This window comes from Bubalus kerabau, chromosome 2, assembly GCF_029407905.1.
Source record: "Bubalus kerabau isolate K-KA32 ecotype Philippines breed swamp buffalo chromosome 2, PCC_UOA_SB_1v2, whole genome shotgun sequence".
Classification (NCBI taxonomy): Eukaryota; Metazoa; Chordata; class Mammalia; order Artiodactyla; family Bovidae; genus Bubalus; species Bubalus kerabau.
This window is the reverse complement of record NC_073625.1, coordinates 85914295-85939402: the sequence shown is the minus strand read 5'-3', so window position 1 is coordinate 85939402 and position 25108 is coordinate 85914295. Positions and strand designations below refer to the sequence as shown.

General features: G+C 35.4%; 1 long non-coding RNA gene across 1 annotated transcript in view; it reads right to left on the bottom strand.

Moving 5' to 3' along the window:
- Positions 1–1481: 1481 nt before the first annotated feature.
- Positions 1482–25108, bottom strand: part of LOC129643426 (uncharacterized) — a 176018-nt gene continuing 152391 nt past the window's right edge. Inside the window, exons 2-3 of the long non-coding RNA XR_008710306.1 lie at positions 7364–7470; positions 1482–2113 (exon numbers count right to left, since the gene is read on the bottom strand). This is a non-coding gene — a long non-coding RNA (uncharacterized LOC129643426). The remainder of the gene's footprint in view (positions 2114–7363; positions 7471–25108) is intronic.

The following is a 25108-nucleotide window of genomic DNA, read 5'->3' as shown; positions in this document are numbered from 1 at the left end:
GGCTGGTGCACTGGGACGACCCAGAGGGAGGGTATTGGGAGGGAGGAGGGAAGAGGGTTCAGGATGGGGAACACAGGTATACCTGTGGTGGATTCATTTCGATATTTGGCAAAACTAATACAATATTGTAAAGTTAAAAAAAAAAAGAATCCACAAATATTTAGACAATATTTAACTCAGGTTTTTAACAACAGCCAAGGAGATATTGTATCTATAAAAACTATGAGCAATTGAAATGACTTGAGTTTTAGGTAAAACTACACAAGCTGGAATTAATATTGCCAGGAGACATACCAATAAGTGCAGATGGGCAGATGACCACCACCCTTATGGCAGAAAGCGAAGACAAACTAAAGAGCCTCTTAATTAAGGTGAAAGAGGAAAGTGAAAAAACTGACTTAAAACTCAACAGTCAAAAAACTAAGATCATGGCATCTGGTCCCATCACTTCATGTCAAATATATGGGGAACAGTGGAAACAGTGACAGACGTTATTTTCTCAGGCTCCAAAATCACTACAGATGGTGACTTCAGCCATGAAATTGAAATTGCTCCTTAGAAGAAAAGCTTTGACAAACTAGACAGCATATTAGAAAGCAGAGACATTACTTTACTGGCAAAGGTCCATGTAATCAAAGCTATGGTTTTTTCAGTCATCATTTATGGATGTGAGAGTTGGACCATAAAGAAGTCTGAGCACCAAAGAATTGATGCTTTTGAACTGTGGTGTTGGAGAAGACTCTTTAAGAGTCTCTTGGATTGCAAGGAGATCAAACCTGTCAATCTTAAAAGAAATCAATACTGAATGCTCATTGGAAGGACGGATGCTGAAGCTGAAGCTTCACTATTTTGGCCACCTATGCAAAGAGCCAACACATTGGAAAACACCATGATGCTGGGCAAGATTGTAGGCAGGAGAATAGAACTACAGAGCATGTGATTATTGGATGGCATCAATGGGCATGATTTTGAGCAAGCTCCAGGAGATGGTGAAGGACAGGGAAACCTGGCATACTGCAGTCCATGAGTCACAAAGAGTCGGATATGACTGAGCGACTGAAAAACAACATTTGGAGATAAAAACAAAATTGTCTATTATAAATGATAATGAAACCAAGGAAAAAACGGCATGTGCAGAAATATTAGTATAAAAATGATGAAGAATTTGAAACATTCTTCAAAACTAAGGTAATATAAAGCAAATAAAGACACTAATTAAATTTTTAAAGTAAAATTTAAGAAAACCTGGGAACAGAATCAAAAATCCCATTTATTTACTATAGAACTAGCTAGATTCAAGGAAGAAATAGTAAGTTTAATGGAAAGGAAATAATATGAGACTTGAATGCTAAGAAAAATCAACTTTTTTTGAAAGGCAAAAATTAACATTCATGTTTTGATATCTAAATATATTATTTTATTTAATTAAGCTTTGAAGTAAGTTTCTAAAAGCTTTCAATCAGAAAAAAAGATAAAACTAAAAATGAAGCAAAAATCACCTTGGCCTATATAATTATTTGCAATACAAAACACCACAACTTTAAAATAGAATGTGGCCTACAGTAATATAATTATTCAGGTAATCACAAAACTCTGAGAGATACAGAAAATCATTTTTAGAATATTGGTAAACAGAGACAATTCTTTCTGAATAAAAGTTAAGTCCAGTGGTTGTGTATGGATGTGAGAGTTGGACTGTGAAGAAAGCTGAGTGCCGAAGAATTGATGCTTTTGAACTGTGGTTCTGGAGAAGACTCTTGAGAGTCCCTTGGACTGCATGGAGATCCAACCAGTGCATCCTAAAGGAGATCAGTCCTGGGTGTTCTTTGGAAGGACTGATGCTAAAGTTGAAACTTCAATACTTTGGCCACCTCATGCGAAGAGTTGACTCATTGGAAAAGACTCTGATGCTGGGAGGGATTGGGGGCAGGAGGAGAAGGGGACAACAGAGGATGAGATGGCTGGATAGCATCACCGAATCGATGGATGAGTTTGAGTGAACTCCGGGAGTTGGTGATGGACAGGGAGGCCTGGCGTGCTGCAATTCATGGGGTTGCAAAGAGTCGGACACGACTGAGTGACTGAACTGAACTGAATGTGGTATTATGTTAACCTGGATATAAAACAAAACGAAAAAAAACAAACACACACATAAAAATAATTAGAGAAGATTCCAATCATGGGATAAAAGAAAGTCAGTGTCTAATGTAGCCAGTTTAAATGATCAACTAACATCACCATCACCACCACCATTCAGATAATATCAACAAAATGCCGTGAATTATGGTCATGAGAATATGCTAAAATTTAATTCATGAAGTTAGATTGATGGTATCATATTTGATTTTACTTCAACTTTGACAGCAAATAGGAAATTTTTTTTTAGGTTTATTAAAGATAACCACTAGCAGGTTAGTAGGATGCATGCTTTCAAAAAATCTGCAAATCTATATCATCAAAAGAAGAGATTGAAAATAAAGAGAAAAGAGTGAAAAGTGAGGAGTCAGATGATATAACACAAACCTAAGAAAAAGAATACCAACTAATTTATAATCTCTCATAGGATAGAATATTGTATAATTATTAAGGTATTTGTGAGTTGTAATCCAATATAAAAAGAGTCACTTATGTTTATTGATAATTAAAGCACATAATAAATCTTTATATTCAATCTAATTGTTTCAAAAATACATCATAGTTGATAACAATGACTATTATTGTTGACTATAGAATGAATGACTATAGAATGAAAGTAATCATGATTTATGGAATTGTGTAATTTACTTTTCATTAATTTTCCCTGGTGGCTCAGTGGTAAAGAATCCAGGAGAACTGTAAAGAATGCAAGAGACGTGACTTCAATCCCTGAGTTGAGAAGATCCCCCGGAGGAGGAAATGGCAACCCGCTCCAGTATTCTTGCCAGAAAAATCTGATTGATAAAGTAACCTGGCAGTCTACAGTCCAAGATGTCACAAAGAGTTGAACATGACTGAGCAACTAAGCACACACACATATAATTAATTTTCCAAATACTACTATGAGATAGGAACAATTAGATCTGTGATGAAGATGTGATAAATCAACACAAGAGAGTTTCTGAAATTTGGCAATGTTCACACACCTAGAAAGTTTTAGAGTACAATTCTAAATTATGACTGTTTTCCTATAGTCTAGCAGTTTCAACTCTAGTAGTTAGGAAGACTGTTAGTAACTGCTAGGTTGCCTCTACTCAAAAGAAATTAGAGCAGAAAATGGAGTCAAGTTGAAAACATTCCTAGTAAACAAAGAGTGGCAGTCTCAATGGCACTAGGAGTTTAATCAAAACCTCTGCCAAGCACATGGTTTTCAATAAGCTACTATGACCCATAGCAACTTATAGGAAACCAGGAATAAAATAAAATATGGAAGTATGTATCTGCATCTAAGGTTGCATACTCTCAGGAGTGATCAAAGTGATTCAAGAGGAAAAATATAGTCTGTTAGTTATAGAGTGAAAGTGGGACAAAATAACAACTTACTGTGATTTAAAAAAAAAAATATATATATATATATATATATATAAAAGGAGTACATCAAGGCTGTATATTATCACCCTGCTTATTTAACTTACATGCAGAGTACATCATGAGAAACGCTGGACTGGAAGAAACACAAGCTGGAATCAAGATTGCTGGGAGAAATATCAATAACCTCAGATATGCAGATGACACCACCCTTATGGCAGAAAGTGAAGAGAAACTCAAAAGCCTCTTGAAGAAAGTGAAAGAGGAGAGTGAAAAAGTTGGCTTAAATCTCAACATTCAGAAAACAAAGATCATGGCATCCGGTCCCATCACTTCATGGGAAATAGATGGGGAAACAGTGGAAACAGTGTCAGACTTTATTTTTTGGGGCTCCAAAATCACTGCAGATGGTGACTGCAGCCATGAAATTAAAAGACGCTTACTCCTTGGATGAAAAGTTATGACCAACCTAGATAGCATATTCAAAAGCAGAGACATTACTTTGCCAACAAAGTTCGTCTAGTCAAGGCTATGGTTTTTCCTGTGGTCATGTATGGATGTGAGAGTTGGACTGTGAAGAAGGCTGAGCGCCGAAGAATTGATGCTTTTGAACTGTGGTGTTGGAGAAGACTCTTGAGAGTCCCTTGGACTGCAAGGAGATCCAACCAGTCCATTCTGAAGGAGATCAGCCCTGGGATTTCTTTGGAAGGAATGATGCTAAAGCTGAAACTCCAGTACTTTGGCCACCTCATGCGAAGAGTTGACTCATTGGAAAAGACTCTGATGCTGGGAGGGATTGAGGGCAGGAGGTGAAGGGGACGACAGAGGATGAGATGGCTGGATGGCGTCACTGACTCAATGGACGTGAGTCTGAGTGAACTCTGGGAGTTGGTAATGGACAGGGAGGCCTGGCTTGTTGCGATTCATGGGGTCGCGAAGAGGCAGACACAACTGAATGACTGAACTGAATTGATGCATGCGCACACACATACAATTGTGCAGGGTAGAATATAACTTGCTAAAGGCTTTGCTAGGATTAAGTATAACCTTAGACTTGTAAGTGACATACATCAATCTGGGGAACTTCTTAAAGAACCAGGCTGAAAGATTAAAATAAGCAAACAAAAAATCAGAGGCTATGTACTGCAGGGAAAGAGATTTCATGTAGAAAGTTTAGCCAAGCCATTATACAAACAAATAAAATGACCATGAAAAGATCACTTTCAGGGGCTGAGTGTCCAGGGTAGCCATATTATCAAAAATATCCAAATTTCAACAAAACATAAAAGACATATAATGTTATAGGAAGGTGTGGCTCTTATACAGGAAAAACAACAGGTAATAAAATTTATTTTTGAAGAAGCCCTGTTAAACTTGACTAAAGACTTCAAATCAGCTATTATAAATATGTTCAAATAACTAAAGGAGACTTTGCTAAAAAAACATAAGACATGATGACAGTATGGCATTAAATAAGGTATGTCAAAAGAGTAAAAATTTATAAAAAAGAATTTAATGAAAATCCTGTGGTTGAAAATGAAAATTTAAATGAAAATTTTAAAATATATTAGTGGACTTCACAGTAATTTAAGCTGTTAGAAAAGTAGCAAGCTTGAGAAAATAAATATATGGAAATGATACATTCTGAAGAACAAAGAGATTAAAAAGAATAAAGAAAATTTAAAAGAACCTCAGAAAATTTTGAATGCCATAGTTCATCAACATATATGCAATGAGAGTATCAGATGGAAAGGAGAGAGAGAAAGAACATAAAAATATTCAAAGAAATAACAGCTGAAAACTTTCCAAATTTGATTTAAAAAAAAATAGTAATGTATACATCCAAGATTTTCAATGAATTCCAGTAGGATCAACATGAAAGAACCATTCTCAGAAATATCATATTAAAAAATACCCACAAAGAAAAAAAAAACATAAAAGGAACCTTAATAAGATTAAACCTGACTGTTTATCAAAATGGGGGTGGGGGGTGGGAAGGCACTTTAATTATATATTGTAAGTAGTGAAAGTAAAAAAAAAAATCAAAAATATTAGATTTAGCTAAACTGTATTTTAGAAATATAGGTGTAATAAAGATATTCCATGTTAGCAAAAGCTGAAAAAATTTGTCACTGGTATTCTACTAGCCAAGAAATACCAAAGAGAGTTCTTCATGCTAAAATTGACTACAATACTGAGTGAAATAAGTCATAAACAGAAAGACAAATATTAAATGATATCAGTTATATGTGGAATCTATAAAAAAAGAAAAATGTACAAATCAGCTTATTTACACAGCAGAAGTAGAGTCACAGATACAGAAAACAAAATTATAGTTACCAGGACAGAAGGAGGTAGAGGGATAAACAAGGAGACTGAGACTGACATGTATACAGTAGGTACAGTATACCTACTGTATAGAACACGGAAACTCTACTCAGTACTTTGTAATGGCCTATATGGGAACAGAATCTTAAAAAACAGTGGATATTTGTATGTGTTTAGCTGGTTCACTTTGCTGTACACCTGTAGCACAATACTGTAAATCAACTATGCTCCAATAAATTAAAAAAAAAATACAAATTCTGCTGATCAAAAAATAAAATGAGTACAGATGAGGAATAAAGGTTATAAATAAATGAAATGATCACAATGACAAATTGATTTAAACATGAATTTAAACATATGCATAGAGGATCTTACAGTATGAAGGGAGGTAGAAGGAGATTATTCTACTCTCATCAACTAGAAGCATATTTTACTGAAACGCTGCTTCAAAAGAAATATAAAACAATTGCAACAACCATGAAATTAGATTTTTAAGATAAAATTTAGCTAAGAGATATTAGTGTAAAACTGTTTCTGCTAAGTGGTGTAATAGTTGGTCGTTAATGATAAAAAGCAAGACATTCTTCCTATTTCAGTTTTTCTTTATTTGAGAAAGTAATCTTACAATTTCTGAGTTATTTTGTTTTGTTGGTTTTATTTTATTTAGAACAACTCTACCTCCACCTTTTTTTTCACCATATCTTATTATTTAATTTTAGAAATAAGAAAGATAGAATGAACAAAACCTGCTATGCATGTTTACCACAGATAAATAGAGTTAAATTAAGTGTCACATCTCCACTGAACCATCTATGAGTGAGTAGGAGGTACATTTGCTGTAAGCCACAATAAGCACTGTTCAGAAATGAATATCAATGTGGTTATAAGTAATTTTAGTGAACATATTCACAACTAAGTCACACATAGCTATGAAAAAATGTTCAATTTGAGTCAAATAACTGAAAAATTATTTTTAAAATTTTGGTTACAGTTCATTAATCCTGAAGCAGTGTACTTTAAATTACCCTCAAGGAAATAGTAGATTTATATTAACTTACATAGAAAGAATAAATAATGAAAGGAAAGTATACCTTGGATTACATTTTTACATACATGACCACATGAATTGTTAATTTGAAAATGAATAATCCATGAACAAAATAGAAGACTAAGCCTTATAGAGATTTTGAATGACTTTAGAGCTTTCAACTATTAATCAAAAAATGAAAGTCATTAAAGTCTGCTGTATGTAATATTAAAGCCACAGAAACATTTACCTGATAAAGGCACATAAACGCAGGAAGTAATACCCTAAAATTTTTATTAGAGCTATAGGAATTGAGTAATTGACCATTAATAGACAACCAAGTCGACTTCAGCTTGCCCTTATACAGTTTAAGGCCCTAATAGGTCTCCCATGTCAGTTCTGAGATTACTTCTCAATTTCCATTACAAAGTGGGTACATACAATCTGATCATCTGTTGGGTTTCATATTCTCTATCAAGAAAATAACCAAATATACACTCTTACCTTACTTGGCTTTGCTGACTATCATGTGCATGTATATCGAAACTTCTGGTTTTCCAGTGCTTCTGATCTAAAACCTCACAGATTTTTACTGATATTGTACCTTGCCCCTGAAGGAGACACAGATACAAGACATAAGAAGAAACAAGGTAAAAATTCAGCAGAAGGGTAAGTTAAAACTCAAAGTTAGATAACAGCAAGAGAATGTCAATAATGATACATAATGACTGAATTTAAATGATGAAATAGATAAAATATCTTAGAAAAATATAACAAAATTTAACATAAGAAAATTGGTTTCAAAAAAAGGAAAATGAGTCTTAGACAATATAAATGATTTATTCATCATCACAAAGTGATAGGGTTATTGATATAAAAGGAATCTAATTTTAGATCATTTGACATCACACAATTTGTTATTTTCCAAAATACATTTTAAAGAAAAAAATTTTTGTAAGAGTCAATTTTCATAATAGTGTTTTCTTCTCCTGGGGACATTATAACTTTGCTTTCATTTCTGAGAAGTAATCTATTCCCCCATGTATTTTCTTAATTTTAATCAATTATTGCCTTATTTTATTACATTCATTTACAGGGTTAATTCTCATGTAAAGAATTAAACTGATAATTTATTTTGTTATCGTTGCTTTGTGCCGCTGCTAAGTCACTTCAGTCGTGTCCGACTTTGTGTGACCCCATAGACACCAGCCCACCAGACTCCTCCGTCCCTGGGATCCTCCAGGCAAGAATACTGGAATGGGTTGCCATTGCCTTCTCCGAGTTGCTTTGTAATGTTGACTAATACTTTTGTCTACTTACATTGTAGGTAAGATTCAAGAACATCCTCTTTCATTAATCTAACAGTGTTACAGTTTTACAGTGTTAAAAGACAGTGTTACAGTTTAATTGGCTTTTTGTGCTTTTGTTTTTTTGGTAAGATAGTGATTCGTAAATCTTTGTTCTCTTTTATCTTAAAATTCCTCAATATCCCCCGTTCATTATTTTTCCTCTTAATATCTGTTCTCCAAAGTATCTTTTTCCCTCTGTTTCCTGATAGTGATGCTTTTTAAAGATTTCCTCAGGTTCACCTCATTTAAAATCCTTTCCCCTATAATATTTATATTGATCTACCAGAACTTCTTTCCTATATTTTCATAGATCAGTATTGTCATAAACTGGTATTCCAGAAGTGCAAACATATTTAGTTGCTTCAGCTTTTTTCCTCACATGTTTTAGTATTTATGTTTTGAGAAATATTGTTTATCATTGCCATTAATGTTTATTTTAGACCTAATATTACATAGGCTATACAGTCTAGCATTTCTATAGTGTTAATCTCATTATAAGGTTACTATGGATCATATGTAAAATAATTTATTGTACAAGGGGAATATTTTCAAAATGATTAACCCAGATGGATATATTCAGGGGATTTCAAGGTACACAGATTGAAATAAGAATACAGTTTTCACAAGAATAACTAATGAAAATGAATACAAACTATACCTTATGCTGTAAAGAGATTACTAGATAGCTCAGCAATGCATTCTTGATCTTACTTGTTATTCTAGAAAATCACTAATCTTTTATAAAATGAAAGATAATATCATAGCTCTAGGAAATAAATCATAAAATACAAATGTAGCAATATGAACATCATCTGAGGGATAAAAAATAATTTAAAAATTCTATTTACTACTGATTTGCAAAAAATATTTGCATAGGTAAGAATTTTTTTCTGTTATAAAAAATTAGGAATCCATCTTAATTGGTAAAAGTATAACTGACATGAAAATTAGTGAAACATTTTTTTCATGCTCCAAAATTCCATTTTTTTTTTAATTTTTATTTTAAAATGGAGTATAGCCTGTCAACAATGTTGAGATAGTTTCAGGTGGGTAGCAAAAGGACTCATCCATACACACACACACACACACAAACCACACATATACACATTCTTTTCAAACTCCTCTCCCATCTAGGCTTCCACATAACATTGAGCAGAGTTTCCTGTGCAATACAATAGGACCTTGTTATCCATTTTAAGACTGTCATACTGAGTGAAGTCAAACAGAGAAGGAGAAATATCATATGATATCCCTTATATGTGGAAATCTAAAAAAGAAATGATACAAATGAACTTACTTACAAAATAGAAACAGACTTACAGAGCTAGAGAAAGAACTTATGGTTACCAGAGGAAGAAGGGGAGAAAGTGACAGTTAGGGAGTTTGGGATCAACATATACACATTGCTGTATTTAAAATTCCATGTTTTGATATCTTGCTAAAGTATTTGATTAAAGATAGGCTGAAAACTTGTAAGGAGATGGAAGACAAATTTATATACCAGTGAAATATCTTTAATCTTAAGCAACCATTATCAACACACTGCAGGATATTCAACACAGAGTAAAAAATTCACCATTAGTAAAGATTCAAGGACATGAGTTTGAGCAAGCTCTGGGAGTTGGTGATGGACAGGGAAGCCTGGTGTGTTGCAGTCCATGGGGTCGCAAATAGTCAGAAATGACTGAGCAGCTAAACTGAAAGATTCACGGTAAGTAAGGGCTATAATTTATTTATTTATGCTACTTTGCTTCAAAAAAGGCATGTTATCATTTCATGAATTCACGTAAGCCTGGTGATTACTTCTGACTATGTCTCATTAAAAACAAAAGACCATGCTTTTAGAAAGAGATCAAGATGACAGAGTAGAACACTGGACTCACCTACCCTCATGAACATATCAAAACTATAAATACAAATATAGAACAACTTTCCTTGAAACTGACCTGGGAACTAGCAGAATAGTCTTTCTACAACAAAAGCTATAAAGAAAAGAACAACACAGACTTTGCACAAGAGGCAGTCTGGTCAGGAAATGCACCTTTAGCAGGGGACAAGAAAGAAGAGACTTATCACAACCTTGGGGATCTTACCTGAGGGTCTACATATTAGGGACTCCATCTCTGGAGTCCAATACCAGGAAGACAAGCCCATTAGCTGGTTTGAAAACCAGTGAGACTTACTGGAGGGATATAAGAAACCAAGATTCATTGTTAAGAGCACATACTTAGACTTGTTTACTTCCAGTCACAGTGCAGAGGAAGCAAACCAAAAATTGTCTGGGGCTAGCTCAGATGGTAAAGAATCTGCCTGCAATGCAGGAGACATGGGTTCAATCCCTGGGATGGGAAGACCCTCTGGAGAAGGTAATGACAACCCACTCCAGTATTCTTGCCTGAAGAATCCTATGGACAGAGGAGCCTGGTGGGCCACAGTCCACGGGGTTGCAAAGAGTCAGACATGACTGAGCAACTGACACTAGCCAACCTACCAGGACCACCCCAGTGGGTCCCACAGCCCACACATGGCTCCTGTTCCAGCACTTCTTTCTCCAGTGCTGCTGCCCACGAAAACAGAAGCTACCTTTGTCAAGGAGACTGCATACACTAGAAGGAAAAATAGCCAGGTCAGACCCAGGCCCTTTCTCTGGCTAGGACGTGTCTTGGTGTCCACACTTTGAAGGGAGTGAAGCTAGCTCCAGGGCAGAGACCAGTGCACACAGAGAAAAGTCCCATGTGCATGTGGGTAGGAGTGGGGACAGGTCAGTGGTGGGGTACCAATCCCTCCAGCCCCAATCTAGCTATCAACTAAAGTGCACAAACCAGGGGAAAAAGTAAAACCAGAACTAAGTACAGTTCCAAGCCCTCAGGCCCCTGCCGTGTCCCAGACAAAGGTAGGGCCTGCCATAACACAGGGGAGAAACTCACTCAGGGCTCCTGCTCCAGCCCCTTGAGCCCTGATCATGCACCACATAGAGTGGTGATGACCACTAAACTTAAGAGAAGCCCCTGCTCGCAGCTGGCTCAGCTCCAGCATCTCCAACTCCAACCCTACCTCCCACCAGTGTGGAGGTTACCAGTCACATTGGGGGAAGACACAGACCATGCTCACTAAGGATAAGCTCTTCCACTGAAGCCCTTGGACACCTGCAGACTGTATAGGTATGTTTCACACAAGGACATCACTTCAAGACTTGGATAGATAAATGTTTCACCTAATTAAACAGAGACAAAGTTAAACAAAATGAGAAATGAAGATATATATGTATAAAAATGAAAGAATGAGAGAAAACCCTGAAAAAACCCTAATTAAATAGATAAATAATTTACCTTAGGCTGGGGAAAATAAAAGATAAAGACAAGAATACAACAACTGTAATGAAAAAAATGTAGGCAATGTAGATGAATATACAAGTAATGTGGAAGACAAAATGATGGAAATAACCTAATCAGAACAGCATAAAGGATAAAAGAATTAAAATGAGTACAGTTTAAGGACAGAGGATGAGATGGTTAGATGGCCTCCCGATGCAATGGACGTGAACTTGGGCAAACTCCAGGAGATGGTGAGGGACAAGGAGGCCTGGTGTGCTACAGTTTACAGGGTTGCGAAGAGTCAGACATGACTGGGTGACTGAACAACAAAACATAGTTTAAGGAATTTCCAAGACAACATTAAGCATGCCAGCATTTCATTATTGGAGTCCCAGAAGAAGAAAAGAGAAAAATGAAGAAGATATATTTCATGAGACAATGGCTGAAAATTTCCAGAACCTGAAGAAAGAAACAGATACCCTGGAAAAGGAATAATACAGTCTCAAGCAAGAAAAACCCAAAAAAGCACCACAATTATCATAATTAAAATGATAGAACTTAAAAATAAAGCACTTCTAAAGACAGCAAGAGAAAACAAGGAACTACATACTGGGGAACTTCCATAAAGTGATTAGCTAATTTTTAAGCAGAAATTTGCAGGCCAATATACCGGAAAAATATAGATGCTAAAATCCTCAAGAAAACATTAGCAAGAAAAATGAACAATATATACAAAGCATTATACATAAGAATAAAGAAGGATATATTCCAGGGATGCAAGGATGGTTCAGTATCCACAAATCAATGTGATAAACCATGTTAACAAAAGGAGAAATAAAAATCAGATGATCAATTGTACAAAAAAGGTCTTAATGACCCAGAAAACCACAATGGTGTGATTACTCACCTAGTGCCAGACACCCTGGAGTGTAAAGTCAAGTGGGCCTTAGGAAGTATCACTATGAACAAAGCTAGCGCAGGTGATGGAATTCTGGCTGAGCTATTTCAAATCCTAAAATATGATGCTGTTAAAGTGCTGCACACAACATGCTAGCAAATTGGGAAACTGAGCAGTGACCACAAGACTGGAAAATGTCAGGTTTCATTTGAATTTCAAAGAAGAGCAATGCAAAAGAATGTTCAAACACCATAAAACTGCACTCATTTCACATGCTAGCAAGGTAATGCTTGAAATCCTTCAAGGTAGGCTTCAACAGTATATGAACCAAGAACTTCCAGATGTTCTTGCTGGATTTAGAAAGGGCAGAAGAATCAGAGATCAAATTACCAACATCCATTGAATCATAGATAAAGCAAGCAAATTTCAGAGAAACATCAAAGTCTGCTTCACTGACTATGCCAAAGCCTTTGACTGTGGGAATCACAGCAAACTGTGGAAAATTCTTAAAGACATGGGAATACCAGACCACCTTATCTGCCTCCTGAGAAACCTATGTGTAGATCAAGAACCAACACTTAGAACTGGACATGGAACAATAGACTGGTTCAAAACTGGGAAAGGAGTATGTCAAGGCTATATACTATCACCCCACTCATTTAACTTACATGCAGAGTACAATACATCATGTGAAATGCTGGGCTGGATGATGCATAAGCTGTAATCAAGATTGCTGGGAGAAATATCAATAACCTCAGATATGCAGATGACACCACCCTTATGGCAAAAAGCAAAGAAGCAAAAAGCCTCTTGATGAAAGTGAAAAAGGAGAGTGAGAAAGCTGGCTTAAAACTCAATATTTGAAAAACAAAGATCATGGCATCCAGTTCCATCATTTCATGGCAAATAGATGGGGGAAAAAATTAAATCAGTGACAGACTTAATTTTCTTGGGCTCCAAAATCACGGCAGATGGTGAGTGCAGCCATGAAATTAAAAGATACTTGCTCCTTGAAAGAAAAACTATGACAAACCTAGGCAGAGATATTACTGTGCTGACAAAAGTCTATATAGTCAAAGCTATGGTTTTTCCAGTAGTTGTGTACAGATATGAGTGTTGGACCATAAAGGTTGAGTGCTAAAGAACTGATGCTTTCAAACTGTGGTGTTGGAGAAGACTCTTGAGATTCCCTTGGATAGCAAAGAGATTAAACCAGCCAATCCTAAAGGGCATCAATCCTGAATATTCATTGGAAGGACTGATGCTGAAGTTGAACCTCTGATACTTTGGCCACCTGATCCAAAGAGCCAACTCATTGGAAAAGACCTTGATGATAGGACAGAATGAGGGAAGAATGAGAAGGGGACAAAAGAGAATGATATGGTTGGATGGCATCATTGACTCAATGGATGTGAGTTTCAGCAAACTCTGGGAGGCAGTGAGGAACAGGGAAGCAGGTTGTGCTATAGTCTATGGGGTCACAAAGTCAGACATGACTGAGCAATGGAACAATAACAACATCTCAATAGATGCAAAAAAAATCTTTAGACAAAATTCAACATCCATTTATGACAAAAACTCTAAACAAAGTGAGTACAGTAAAGGCACTGCATAAAAGCCTTCAAGTTGCAAACTTTCAAAGATGTGGATGTGTGTTCGCATGCCTAGTCATGTAAGATAGTTCATGTGTCTAGCATATATCCTCCACAAGTGGCTGTGCTTTGTGTGCTCTACTGTACAGTACTATATAGAGTACAGTAGTACAGCATCTTTATTTCAAGGCTAGGATGTCCAGAAGCATATGTAAAGCAGTGATGATGTAGCTGGTACTACTATACTTCTTAGGAACTGTACTGTAACATTTAAAATGTTTTATTTTTGTGTTTGTTTTTATGTATTGTTTGTGTGAAAAGTATTATAAACCTATTACAGTACAGTATTATATAGTCAATTGTGTTAGTTGAGTACCTAGGCTAACTTTGTTGGACTTACGAACAAATTGGACTTACAAATGGTCTCTTTGAACAGAACTAGTTCGTATGTAGCGAAATTACTGTATAGAAGAAACATGCATACATGCATGCAAACTTCAGTCATGTCTGGCTCTTTGCGACCCCATGGACTGTAGTCTACCAGGCTTCTCTGCCCATGGAACTTTTCCAACAAGAATACTGGAGTGGGTTGCCATATCCTCTTACATGGGATCTTCCCAACCCAGGTATCGAACCTGTGTCTCTTGGATTGAAGGTGGGTTCTTTACCACTGACACACCAGGGAAGCCCTTGATAAAATATAACATTTTGCAGCCATTTTGACCCAAGGATCCTTTCGAGAATGTAACAGCTTATATATATTTCAAACATGAATTTTATTTTATTTTTATTTTTTGTGTTTTTTTTTAATTTTATTTTATTTTTAAACTTTACAATATTGTATTGGTTTTGCCATATATCGAAATGAATCCACCACAGGCATACGTGTGTTCCCCATCCTGATCCTTCCTCCCTCCTCCCTCTCTATACCATCCCTCTGGGTCGTCCCAGTGCACCAGCCCCAAGCATCCAGTATCGTGCATCGAACCTGGACTGGTGACTCATTTCATACATGATAGTATACATGTTTCAATGCCATTCTCCCAAACCATCCCACCCTCTCCCTCTCCCACAGAGTCCATAAGACTGTTCTATACATCAGTGTCTCTTTTGCTGTCTTGTATACAGGGTTATTGTTACCATCTTTCTAAATTCCATATATATGTGTTAGTATACTGTACTGGTGTTTTTCTTTCTGGCTTACTTCACTCTGTATAATAGGCTCCAGTTTCATCCACCTCATTAGAACTGATTCAAATGAATTCTTTTTAATGGCTGAGTAATACTCCATTGTGTATATGTACCACTGCTTTCTTATCCATTCATCTGCTGATGGACATCTAGGTTGCTTCCATGTCCTGGCTATTATAAACAGTGCTGCGATGAACATTGGGGTACACGTGTCTCTTTCCCTTCTGGTTTCCTCAGTGTGTATGCCCAGCAGTGGGATTGCTGGATCATAAGGCAGTTCTATTTCCAGTTTTCTAAGGAATCTCCACACTGTTCTCCATAGTGGCTGTACTAGTTTGCATTCCCACCAACAGTGTAAGAGGGTTCCCTTTTCTCCACACCCTCTCCAGCATTTATTGCTTGTAGACTTTTGGATCACAACCATTCTGACTGGCAAGAAATGGTACCTCATAGTGGTTTTGATTTGCATTTCTCTGATAATGAGTGATGTTGAGCATCTTTTCATGTGTTTGTTAGCCATCTGTATGTCTTCTTTGGAGAAATGTTTATTTAGTTTTTGGCCCATTTTTTGATTGGGTCATTTATTTTTCTGGAGTTGAGCTGTAGGAGTTGCTTGTATATTTTTGAGATTAGATGTTTGTCAGTTGCTTCATTTGCTATTATTTTCTCCCATTCTGAAGGCTGTCTTTTCACCTTGCTAATAGTTTCCTTTGTTGTGCAGAAGCTTTTAAGTTTAATTAGGTCCCATTTGTTTATTTTTGCTTTTATTTCCAATATTCTGGGAGGTGGGTCATAGAGGATCCTGCTGTGATGTATGTCAGAGAGTGTTTTGCTTATGTTCTTCTCTAGGAGTTTTATAGTTTCTGGTCTTACGTTTAGATCTTTAATCCAAAATATGAATTTTAGATTTGTTATCAAATCATAAAATCAACACTGGTGGAGGGAAATAAATAATAGTCTCCTTGGGATACCTTTAAGAAAATAATATTTTAGTTATTTTATTCAGAGATCATCTTAAGTTCTATAAAATCCCAGAACTAAATTTTACTATTATTTACAACTTCTAGAGGTATTTCTGTTCCTCATTTCCAACCAGCCCATTTTATGAAAAGTGAACATTAGAAATGTAGAGTCTATATTTTTTCAGCATGATAGCAGACATTAAAATAGGGGAAAAATTCATGACGTTGGTCTCAGTTATTAGTGGGTATTGATACCAAAGCACAGATAACAAAGAAAAGTAGACAAGTGAGGCTACAAACTAAAATGTTTCTGCACAGCAAAGAAAATAACAGTATGAGAACATAACCTATGGAATAGGAGAAAGTATTTCCAAACCCTGTATTTGATGAAGGGTTACTATTCAAAATGTATAAAGAATTCTTATAGCTCCATAGCCAAAACAAACAAACAAACCAACATTTCTCCAACAAGATATTCAAATACCCAACAGGCATATGTAAAAATGCTCAGCATAACTAATACAAATAAAGGGGAATGCAAATGAAAACCACAATGAGTCATCTTCTCATACCTGTTAGAAGGGCCATTATTTAAAAAAAAAAAAAAAAGGAAAAAAAGGAAAAGAAAACAAGTTTTGGTGAGTATGTGGATAAATTGGACCCCTCATATACTATTGGTAGAAATGTAAAATTGTGCAGTTGCCCTGGAGAACAGTAAGGAGGTTCCTCAAAATTAAAAATAGAACTATCATATGATCTAGCAATCCTACTCTGGATATATATCCAAAAGAACTGTAACCATGATCTTGAAATGATATCTGTGCTTCTCTGTTCACTACCATCCAACCATCTCCTCCTCTGTCGATGGCATCACCAACTCGATGGACATGAGTTTGAGCAAGCTTCAGGAGTAGGTGATGGACAGGGACCCCTGGCATGCTGCAGTCCATGGGGTCACAAAGAGTCGGGCACGACTGAGCGACTGAACTGATGTTCACTACAGCAATATTCACAAATACCAAGAAATGTAAACAAATATCTGTCAATAGATAAATAAATATAATGTCTTAGCCATTTAAGAAGTAAATCCTATCTCTATTTTCTATATTCTTTCTGTCTTGCCCAGGCATGCTTTGAAAGAATATGAATATAGCTATTTCACAGATTGATTATAATATTCCTTGATAGATTGACTCTTAATGGCTTATAAATAATCCCTATCCAATCTCCCTGATTCTCAAGTGTAGGATAACTGATAAAGACCTGAAGTATTTCAGATCAGAGAAATAGCTGGATAGTTCCTACTGCTGGAGCTTCAGGATCTACTGATTTCTATCTTTAATTAGATTCTGATCTTATACACTATTCCTGACTTGATTCCGTTCTTTGGTCATGTTTTTAAAATCAGTTTTCCTTTGAGGCCCTCTTTGCAGTTCATCCTGTAATTTCAAACATACAGCAAATTTTCTTGCTTCCTAGACACAACCTATTGTATACACTTTGCTAACAGTTGTCCCCATTAACTTCTTCCTCCTGAATTGTGCCTCTTGCTTCCATCCCTACTAATTTGTCTTAAAGTCACCATGTCTGAAACTGGCAGAGGACAATCAAAGGACTTATCTCTAAGCACTGTTTTTAGAGGTAGCAACATGAGATTCTAGGAGTTGGGACAGTGGCAGTAACCCAGTTAATAAGAAACTGCAGAGAAAAGGTAAGAATAATACCAAGAGCAGAACTGACAAGCCTAGCTTGCTGAGTACTGAACTAGGAGTTCTTATAGTGTGTGTGTGTGCTCAGTCATTTCTGACTCTTTGTGACCCTATGGACTGTATGTAGCCCACCAGGCTTCTCTGTTCATGGAATTTTCCAGGCAAGAATACTGGAGCAGGTTTCTATTTCCTTCTCCATCTTATAGCTAGAGGGGTTAGAATAAAGTACAGGCTGAATCCTAACAGAGTCTTGAACAAAAATATACTATTTTACTACATTTGATTTAATGTCATCCTGCCAGAACATACTTGACAAAGGTGTGAGGACAGCTCTGTGCCTGTAAAGAGAACAGGCAGAGGTGTGACTATCTCCATTTGACTCATGAGGAGGCAGAGAACAAAACTGTCTGGTCTGAGTCAAGGCTGATGTTTTTAAGAGCAGCTATTTATATTCTCTATATCATAGTTTTATATCTGAATGTTTTCTTTAAAATAACAGTCACAGGAACATTGAGTTTGCTTCTAAACTTGCAGACTTTTTAAATATCATAAAAGAAGGTAACTTGTTAGCAATGTTTATTTGAGGTAATCTATAAAGACAATCCGGCACTTCTCCCCACATCTAAGATCAATAAAACAGATGCTACAAAATGTCTTTGGGGGATGTGATTGATTCATTGATTTTTCAATATTTTAACATTCCTTTAAAGCTATTGTATTAACTCTATACAGTTCCCACTAAATTTGGTCTATTACATTTTATTGAAGCTACATAAATTGACTTTAGCTACTGAGCATCCTCTTTTCCCACAAAGCAGTTAGAAGAAAAAAAAATTTGAGAATTCAATGAAAATTACAATAATTACCAACTGCATGCTACTATAAAAATACATTCTGCCCCTGACTTAATGTGTCACTTAGTCATATCTTAAGTCTTGACATATTTCCTGTGGGTGGAAAATTAATTCTGACTACTTAATTTAATACTATACTATTTTAGAATGATGTTTTTAAGTACATATGCTACTGTTATTCTTTTGAAAACTTTATTCCTTTAGTTTTATTAGTGTGGACATACCTGCTATTATTGTAAAGTTTACATAGAATGATCTTTCTACATTATGGTTTGTCTTAGGATTTAAATAGTAGTTTTTTTTTTCTTTTTTTCTTCTAATATACATGTATTTATTTTAATTGGAGGTTAATTACTTTACAATATTGTATTGGTTTTGCCATACATCAACATGCATCTGCCACGGGTGTACACGTGTTCCCCATCCTGAACCCCCCTCCCACCTCCCTCCTCATACCATCCCTCTGGGTCATCCCAGTGCACCAGCCCCAAGCTTCCTGTATCCTGCATCGAACCTGGACTGGTGATTTGCTTCTTATATGATATTATACATGTTTTAATGCCATTCTCCCACATCATTCGCCGCCCCCCCGCGCAGACTCCAAAAGACTGTTCTATGCATCAGTGTCTCTTTTGCTGTCTCGCATACAGGGTTGTCGTTGCCATCTTTCTAAATTCCATATATATGTGTTAATATACTGTATTGGTGTTTTTCTTTCTGGCTTATACAATGGATAAAAGACAATCTCTTTAAAAAGAGGTGCTGGAAAAACTGGTCAACCACTTGTAAAAGAATGAAACTAGAACACTTTCTAACACCATACACAAAAATAAACTCAAAATGGATTAAAGATCTAAATGTAAGACCAGAAACTATAAAACTCCTTGAGGAGAACATAGGCAAAACACTCTCCGACATACATTACAGCAGGATCCTCTATGACCCACCTCCCAGAATATTGGAAATTAAAGCAAAAATAAACAAAAGGGACCTAATTAAACTTAAAAGCTTCTGCACCACAAAGGAAGCTATAAGCAAGGTGAAAAGACAGCCTTCAGAACGGGAGAAAATAATAGCAAACGAAGCAACTGACAAACAACTAATCTCAAAAATATACAAGCAACTCCTGCAGCTCAATTCCAGAAAAATAAATGACCCAATCAAAAAATGGGCCAAAGAACTAAATTTTTTTTATATAATATAATAATACTGAGTCTTAACTTGAAATTTTATGTGTGCCAACATAATTTTTAGTTATAAGAAAGTGACAATACACTGAAATATTCAATAATGCCTATTTTTTTTTGGATACTTCTAAAATGATTTAAATCTAATTTATAGCAATAAGCTTCCATGTTAATTCTGATTTTTAATATTAGTGTTCAGATATTTTAATGAATATGTTTAATTCTTGGAATTTGATTCACTGAAAAATTTTAAAACTTGTCTCAATCCTAGACCAGAAACATAAACTTTAGGATAACTACTTTCTTATGCCCTTTATCTTATTTTTCACTAGATACTGTTTCAAAAGAGGTAAATAGAACTTAAGCAGATATGTTATTTGGTTAGCTTCATCCATAAAGACAATGGCTATGTTTTATTATAACAACACATAGATAAGTATAAACTCATATTCTCTTTTTCACATATTTATAAAGACAGCTGTAACTGCAAATTTCAGAGAAGCAAATTTCTACTACTAAGAAAACTGCTTTGTTTTCTACTGACTTTTAATATCTTTCTTCAGGCTAATATTTGAGACCATAACAACTGCTGACACCTTGCAAAACACTTTGAAATAGCAACACAAAAATACCATATTATAGTCAGTATGATGCTATTAAGTGTAAATGGTAAAACATTCTATTAGTAAGTTCTGCTGCTGCTGCTGCTAAGTCGCTTCAGTCCTGTCCAACTCTATGAGACCCCATAGACGGCAGTCCACCAGGCTCCCCCATCCCTGGGATTCTCCAGGCAAGAACACTGGAGTGGGTTGCCATTTCCTTCTCCATAGTAAGTTTTAATATAGTATAAATCTCCTACTTAGAATGAGAATGTATTTCTAAATGTTAACTATGGATCATATAATTCTGGATAGCAACTATTCAAAGACTTTCATGATATCATGTAATTAACATAATAAAGAGACAGATTTCATTTATATTACATTTAATTTATGTACAGGGCTTCCCAGGTGACACTAAGGTAAAGAACCTGCTTGTCAGTGCAGGAGATGCAAGAGACAAAGGTTAGATCCCTAGATCAGGACCATCACCTGGAGGAGAAACCCACTCCAGTATTCTTGCCTGGAAAAATCCATGGACAAAAGAGCCTGACAGGCTACAGCCCATGGAGTTGTCCAGAGTCTGACACAACTGAGCAATTGAGTACACACATAACCATGTAGTTTGAGTTTTTATATCTTAAGAAATGTATGCTTTATTAAGATCAAGGCAAGTGTGATCAATTGATTATCACAGGTATACATCCCCATAATGACCTTTACTGGTATTAATGGTAATTTTAAAGGAAAGCTTTTACTTGAAGTTACAAGTTTGAAGATTGTGGCACAAATTATTCATTTAGATATCTAAAATATTGCTAAGTACACAAAAATGCACATGAAAGAACTATACTTAACATTTTATTAGCATATTAAAAAACATAAACTATGATCATTAGAGGGAGAAGGCAATGGCACCTCACTCCAGTACTCCTGCCTGGAAAATCCCATGGACAGAGGAGCGTGGAAGGCTGCAGTCCATGGGGTTGAGGGTCAGACACTACTGAGCGACTTTACTTTCACTTTTCACTTTCATGCATTAGAGAAGGAAATGGCAACCCACTCCAGTGTTCTTGCCTGGAGAATCCCGGGACGGGGGAGGCTGGTGGGCTGCTGTCTATGGGGTCACACAGGGTCGGACACGACTGAAGTGACTTAGCAGCAGCAGCATGATCGTTAGAGACCATACTTCTGCTTGCTAAGGTTTCATAAACAAAAACTCCATCCCTCTTATTTCAATTTTACCTATTAATATAGTAAATTTTTATCTTAAATAATACTTACACAAATTTTAAAAAAATACATCTATTGTAATACTGAGGTCTGGCATTAAAAACTGGATAATCAATTAACTTGATCAACTTTACAAATCTTCAAAAACCCATTATTACTTTCTTTTTACTAGAAGTAAACCTGGCATCACACAATGAAATGTAATATAAGCAGGCTGAATCCAGATGTTCAATCAAGTTGCAAAATGGTTGATCTGCAGAAAAGGTATGTGATTCATGTGCTTTGACTCAAAGTTTTAGAATGGTTAGATTAAATCAAGGGAGGCAGGAAAACTGTCAATATGAATGCTGAGTTATATTTTTCCCAGCCAATACTTGGAGCATTCTGTGGGCAGTACAGCAATCAAATGAACCAATAGAACTGTCGTTAGTGGCTTTGCATTCATGCCCTACTAATGAAAATTGATAAAAAAGACAGATAGTATGCAAAGGGGATATAAAGGTTTGAAATCTAAATTGAACAAATTAGCAGGGAAAGTTAATAATCTGCAAACACCAATCAATGCCCCAAAGGAATAAACTGCTAGCATTGACTGAGTCATTACATGAAACTCAAAGAAAATGACACACTCTAAAAATTTTGTAGCAGTGGGAGAGAAAGGAAGGTAAAGTTTTGTGACTTTAATTAGAAACCAGTGAGAGCTATACATGCTCCATAAGAATCAAATTTACCTCAAGTGTTAGGGAAATTGACCAGGTAGTCTACCTGAAAAACGATGATTCCAGTCTTTAAATTGAATGTAAGATGTAGTTAGTTAATTCCTCAGAAAAAAAGGGCAAAAGACCATCTACACTCCAGGGTATTTTATTTGTTTATTTGTTTGCTTTTTGGTTTTTTTGCCTGGTTTTCAGGAAAAGTATGTTTCAAAGCTGCCAATGATTTAATAAATGAAAAGTGATTTCTGATTTACTTTTCAGAAATATTAATCCAAGTCATTTTCTCTCCTGTATAATTTTTACAGGATAATAAAACTCTAGGGGAACTAATGAATTGCAGTAACAAATGAGCAATTAAAAATATATCTGCCCTTGCAAATAGACTATTATTTTTACCTACTTTTTCCAATGTTATCATTTTAATTCATTCTTCATTCTAGACTTAAGTAATGCCCAAAGAGTCCTCAAACTTTATAGGTATCATGCACAGATATAAAAACTAATTAAAACTCATTGAGAAGTTAACATTTGAAAAATATACTCTGTCAAAACACCAACTTTTTGGAACGTACTTTAAATACACAAATACAAACACATTCTGTCACACACACAGTGGCAAACATTGGCCTTATGAAAGAGATAGGATGCTTGTGCTTCAAAGAAATGATCTTTCTGTAAGCACAGGAAACAATTTCCCTGGGAATGTATGATCATTCAGATTCAGGCAAGGAGAAGCTTGGTTTTAAGTGCTGGTAATTTCTTCCTACATAAAGATTTTCAGTGTTGAATTGAATGTGTAAGCATGATTCTAAAAGCCGAGAAATCATTGAATTGAAACAATGCCAATCAAAAATGTGTCATAACTTTCTTTAGAAACATGTTTATATATACTCGGAATAAATGATTAAAGAGATTATAGTGATTAAAAATTTCTGCTTACCAAGACTTTATTAAATTTGTATTTTTATGACACATTCTTAATGGAAAGATACATTTATTTGATTCTTTTATCAACAATTTATTTCACTTCAGTATTATTATTATACCACTTCCATTAACATTAATTTCTTAGCTGCCTTTGGAAGTAAAACAATACTTAAAATTGTGTACATGGCATGAAGCATGAATAAGGAAACACATAGCAAAAGCATTTGTAAATACACTCAACTGCTATTCTGCTTGTTCTTCTGCCCCAAAAGAAGAAAATTTTACATAAAACTAGTAAGACAAAAATTGACAAGGAAGTTAAGCCCTGGGGTTGTAAAACCAACATATGACAGCACCTAAATCACCAGTCCCCAAACCATGACTAATTTCAATACGAGATTCAAGTAAACCTTCAGACGATATGGCTGAACCACCTTGAGTATGTTTTTAAAAATGTATGTTAAATAAATTATCATCAATATGCTACTAAGTTTACCAAAGAGAGCTATATTTTAATTAATTACAAATGGTTATTCTGTTCATTATTACAAAATAAACGTACATTTCAGATTTGAAAAAACAGACTATAGGCACAAAAATCACAGGAATTTTCTTAACTTTCCTGTAACCTGCAACAACACAGCATTTTTATGAAGAATGAGCATAAAAGTTGCTGTCATATCTGACTCTTTGTGACCCCATGGACTGTAACCTGCCAGGCTCCTCTGTCCATGGAATTTTCCAGGCACTAATACTGGAGTGAGTATTTGCTTCTCCAGGGGATCTTCCCATCCCAGGGATCAAACCCAGGTCTTCTGCATTGCAGGTGGATTCTTTACCATCTGATCTACTGGAAGGATATACAGTTTCTTACTTACAGTTACTCTATATTTATTTGATCACAGCACTACCAATTGGCTTGTCATTTTTTAAAAATCTATTTTATTTAGCATGTAATGGGCTTTTATAATACTCAGTGTAATTTTTATGACTGAGAAAATTATATCAAGAGGGTAATATTATGAAGCACTTAGATACAATGTGAAACTACAATAACTTTATCTCTTACTTGTCTATAGCCATTTCATTTTCATAAAGTAGAAGGGAAATTACTTATGCCTATTAACAAAAGAAAAATCTCCAAAAGGAAAGATAAATAATTGATAAGCTATTTCCCTATGAAAGAGTAATGAGAAAAATGCCATATGGCTTGATGATGGGATGTGAGTCAGAAAGCTTCAAATTCTTTTGGAGGAAAACAAATTTCCTCTGACAAATGTTTAGAACATTAGCTGCTTATGTTGCAAATAAATTTTAAAAACCTAATATTTTAGAGTCTGTGAACTTAGTAACCACCTGACATAATTGAACATAAACATTTTATATTTTCTTTGTCTTCTGAAGTATTTTTAACATAAACATGTTGAAAAATAAAAATGAAATAATTTTTAATTTCTTTTTTACTCTACTACAAGCTGATAGCATCATTGTCTAATTTTACTTTTTTGAAGGAAACATCTTTGTATGGGTCAACTGTACATATGTATAAATAAGAATTGTTTTATGAGAGTGTAAAAATGGAATTTGCAATCTTGTTTTTCCAAATGCCTTATACTCTAAGTTACTTATCTGGAATCTAATTGGAAAATCATTAAAAATTAGGGCCACTAATCATTCAAATATTCCTTTTAACAGTAGTCCAAGAACCATAATGTTTC